We start from the raw sequence: 5,386 nt of genomic DNA on the forward strand, positions 1-5,386 counted from the left end.
TAAATTATCAATTAATGCAATTTAAAGAAATTGAACTGTAATCAATCTATACCCTTCGGTCTAAGACTGAAAACCTTAATCAAATTCGGAATCTAAACCCGATTATTCGTATTACCGTCTAAATCCGAATTTGCTTAAGTGTTCAACAAAGTTTGCATTGGAAAATAGCAAATTTCTTTCTAAATGTTTTTGTATGAAAACACCCATTAGAATACTTAAAGAATATCGGTAAATCAAACTTTCAATAAAACAATAGTGAAAATGGAATTGCATTAAAAATATATTTATTAGTTTGAATTGAAACGTCACAAGTTAACAGAGAAGAAGAAGTTTGATTGGCATTTGACTACATTGAGTTCTGGGTTGTCAATCCTTTACTCAACTTCGTAGGTTTGTCAGACCGTGGGTCCCTCCAATACTGGTTTCTCTCGCTGAATCCTCGAAATAACACCTTTTCGGTCACTACAGAGTATAAACTCGACTTGAGTAAACTCTAATGTAAACAATAAAATCTATACATTTTATCTCTAACTATTTGCACAACTTGTAACTTTGTTTAACAAGTTTGTATCACCAAAAACAACAACATGAAATCTAAATTTCTTCCTCTATTTATAATATTGCAAGAGGTGTGTTGAAGAGACGTGTCCGTTGGTGAAGAGTTGCCTCTATCCGGATGAAAGGACGTGTCGCTTGAAGATTTAAATATGTAAAATGTGCCTAAAACACTTGTTGTCCATGTAGAGATTTCAAGAATCTCAATAGAGACTTAGGGAAGAGGAAGGAGGGAAATTCACGTTGCTGGCTTGTTGGACGCGTGTCGCGATCGAGATTTTCATAATCTCGGTCGCGACAGAGACTTGTCATCACTTCCTTGTTTGTGTGCTGAAAATATCTGACGGGAGTTTTGATTCACATATGCATCTTCCACTGAAAACTGGATTTCTTACTCATTTCTACACCATTTTAGCTCATATTTGGATTTTTCCAAATAATTAACACCTTGCACACAAGTAACAAATACCAACGTAAAATCATTCCAAAATAATATAATTAATGTATTTTTCACATGAAATTGACATATTTATGCATGTTATTTTAGGTATATTTTGGGCTTATCAAATCTCCCACACTTAAGTTTTTGCTAGTCCCGAGCAAAATTATCATCAAATTTATCCTTCAAACGATCTTTAAAAATAAAATACATTTCCACATAACATTTTTAAATTAGTTAAACAAAAGATGAATTTCTTTAAGGCAAATTTATACGCAAAACATCAAACTAGCTAGGATAAAAGTGATTATCATCTGACTTGGATTGCAATTTTTATAATCAAGCATTCGGGACGGGTGAAAGCACGCATGTTTTTTTTTATCTTCGGTCTCAAGACATTTCTAAGTACACAAATTTTCTTTTCCCAAACTACACTATCTAATATATATATAAATTTTTGTTAATTTATTTTCTAGTCACGTCCATGATAAGGATGGTCTCAACTGTGACTTTATGAATTTATTTATTTTAAATTTGTGCCCGCTTAAGAGGTCCCAACCATGCCATTGGTGGATGCAATCGTGCCTTTAAACTTAGACACGCCATTTTGCTTATAGTTTTTGTTTTAACGTTCCTTTCATACCTCGATCGTGATAAGGGTGGTCGCAACCGTGGCCAAAAATACCATTTTATTTATTTGTCTTCCTTTTCATTCCTCGACTATGACATATGGTCGCAATCGTGGCCAAAAGTTAAGATAACGATTACTTAATTAATTCAATATGAGTTATAAATAAATAAAATTTTAATGTGGGAAAGAAAAGAGTATCTTCATCCTATATTGACCTAAATCAACATGTATTATGGCTATAGTTTCCCTAAAAACTTCAATTGATTTTTAAAGTAAGATGAAATCAAACTAAGCAAAAGCTAAAAAAATGTTAGTTTGATTGCCTATAAACCTAATTGAAAAATAGAAATAAGAATTATATTTATCATGCATTGGCATAATATAAAAGAAAAATCGAATTAAAGAATTTATTACTTATATACATTCACTCGAGATTTTTTTTTTATAAAATCGTTTCGGAGATTTGTAATAAATATTTGATTACCCTTGTAGAAATATTTAACTATTTCTAACATATTTATAACCTTAAAAAGCATAATTTATTATTAGGATAAAATTAATTTTTTAGCATATGTATATTTATGATTTTTTTTACATAGGCAAAAATATGTAAATATGTATGCAAAAATATAAAACAAGCATTCGTACTAAAAAAATAAGCAAGCATTCGTACTCAAAATAAGTAAATGAAATATCGCCTCCTACACTTAAATTGGACAATGTCCTCACTGTGCAAAAATTGATAAATCATAAAAGATAGAGTACGAAATTAAAACATGTACTAAATAAACATAAAATGAAAATAAAATTATTCAAAAAGTAAGGAAAGATAAAAACATATGAATGTGAAGGAGAATCTGGTGGAGATGGTGTCAACTCGACTCCTTGGCGGTGGAAATACGATAATAACCAACGACGAGTGGATTTGTTCTCCTTTAGCAAATTGTTGATGTTTTCGTCAACTTCATCAATCCTTAAGTTCATTTGTCTATTGTTGTGCGAGTTGCGGGAATGGCGCCAACAACCGTATACTTGATCCAAGACACATTGCCAATCCACAACTTCATCTACATTGGCCCTGACATCTTCACGTGGTGCCTCGTCTTAATGCCTTTCCTCATCCTCAACAACATTCGCACCCTCATTATCTTCCTCTTGAATACCTTGCCCATGTGAACTCGAAGTACCAACACCGAAACTTGCAAATAAACTAGCCAGCCTAGCCTCGTAAGATCTAATTGAAGGCGAACCTTGGCTAACCACTAAATTAGCTCATAAAAGTGCGGCATAATCCAACATCGGAAAATAATCATGAGTAAGTGATTGAAATTACTCCAAACTACCCGTAGCACCCAAAATAATGCCCATAATCAAATTACCCAAAAGAACTTGCTTATTAGTTGAAACGGAGGCACAGACTAAATTGTCAAAAATCATTCCAAAGCTATATACCACCAAACCCTTAAAAATGCAATCCAAAACAAATAAATCCCGACTTTGTACCTTAGACCCTTCAACATGCCCAAAAAGAGAATAGGATAAAAATTTATAGAAATAGAAAATGAAATTATCCTTAATGAGCTTGCTTGAAGTGTTCTTGGGATTAAATCCATCCAAATTCGTCAAATATTTCCAAACCGGATTGGTTTGAAATTTTTTAGGCTTAGCATAAAAATTGCTTTTAGGAAAGCCAAACCAAATACCCATCTCCGCATACCAAATCTTATAAGTTTAACCTAAATTCCTAAATGTAAGCCTCTATAGCAAAATCCAAAAAGAGAATATCGTGAAACATGATCTTTGGCCCAAAAAAGGTGCTTTATACCGCTTCCCTTCCTCATCTGAAGCAATGGCGAATGGGCCCATATTCAACACGCAAACGATTATTAGAGGTAGAGGAAACCTTGTGAGCAACCTTCTTATGTCTAGGCATGGTGTATAAATTTCAGATTTTATGAGTGAAAAATAGAGAAATTGTGAAAAAAAATAGAAAAAATGGAGGGTTAGGTTATGGAGTTTGTGTTTGGGGGAAGAAGATGAATAGTAAAAAGGTGTATGGAAAATCAAAATTCTTAAATGGGAAAAAAGTGTGTTGGATAGGTGAAAAATTGGTATATATTAAATGTGATTTGATGTGGAAGAAGAAAAAGTGTTTGAATTAGAGAAGAAAATGGAAAATGGTCAAATTTTAAGCAATTTTTGCTGAAAAATCGAGAATCTCGATCGCAACACACGATACTCACTGAGAAATAAATCGCTGCTTAAGTTTCTGGCTTGCTGGTCATGCAAAGATTCTGGAAATCTCGTACGAGATTTTTGAGCTGTTAGCCAAAATCTTGTATTTTTTTACATTTTCAACTTATAAAAATTATTGTTTCTTGCACTATAATGTTCCTTTAATGATATTTAAACCTGTAAAAACTAAAAAACAAAACTAAAAATTAAATAAAAGATTAGCCTTAAGGGCTTTCCTTAAACTAAGAGTTTAAAAATAAATAATTTCATTAAAAATGGAACATATATACACAATCATAAAAATTGAAAATATGCAAACTAAAACATAGAAACATATTTATAGAGAATAACATTCTAAACACAACAAAACAAATCTAATCTTCGTCTTTATTAATTGAAATTTCTCAAACTTGTGCCCGGTTCATTTTTACTTATATTGTTAATTGTCTCTCTTGTGAAGAAAGAAACTGTGGACCAAGACGAAATTCACGTTTGACAAGTCTTTCGTTCTCTAAGAACTCGAAATCAAGGACGGGGAATGGTTCATTCTCGCTCCAAGGAACGGAAATTGTGCCCTTGGCACCTTGAATAATTCCACAAACTAAATTCACATACCCAATTTTATTATTCTTTGAACGTGAGGTACATATCAAACCTTCCATCAAAATTTTTGAAGAATCAACAACATTGCTTTGCAGAATATCTCCCAAAACATATAAGTCTATGTCACGGACTACATTTCCATAAACACATCCAAAAATATTATAACAGAGATATTTAAAAATGGAGTTGGATTTAATTAGTTTATTTAATGTGGATCAAAAAGTGTTTGGTGTTTAAAACTGATCAATCATAAAATAAGGATTTCAGAAAATCTGAGAAATGAAAAAGAATGTAAGTATGAAAAATATGTAAAGATTTTAATTTATAGGTTTCAATCCAAAAATCATGACTATTGAAAAATGAAAAGGTGCCTTTTAGTGAAAATAAAATGAAAAATTTAGAAATTAAATGCTCAAAGAAAGAGAAAGAAATTGATTTTCTTCTCTGAATACTACGCGTGTCGCGATCGAAAATTCAGAATCTCGATCGCGACGGACCCTTGCCAATTGCCATGGAGAGCTTCGCCAGTCATTCCCTTTTTCTCTGTTTAGATTTTAAAATCTTTGCACAAGCAAAAATTCATCTAAAGCTTAAAAATAAAAATCTCAAATGAGATTTTAAAAATCTCGGCATAAGCAGAAATTCATCTAACTCTAAACAAAAGTCAGTGATGAGATTTTTAAAATCTAAAGACAATTTTCTAATTAATTACTAGTAGTTACGATACCTAAATCATTTTTTACATCTTTTAATGAACAAATTTATTATTTCTAATCTAACTATTATTTTCTAACCTAAAGACTAATGTGTAAATTAAACTAACTATGAAATGTAAAAATTAAAATACGAAAAACTAAAGTCTTTTGCAATGCCCTTTAGGGCTTGTTTGGTGTTTCAGATTCCATAATTACTTCTGATAGTGA

The sequence above is a fragment of the Euphorbia lathyris genome, chromosome 5, assembly GCF_963576675.1.
Source record: "Euphorbia lathyris chromosome 5, ddEupLath1.1, whole genome shotgun sequence".
Classification (NCBI taxonomy): Eukaryota; Viridiplantae; Streptophyta; class Magnoliopsida; order Malpighiales; family Euphorbiaceae; genus Euphorbia; species Euphorbia lathyris.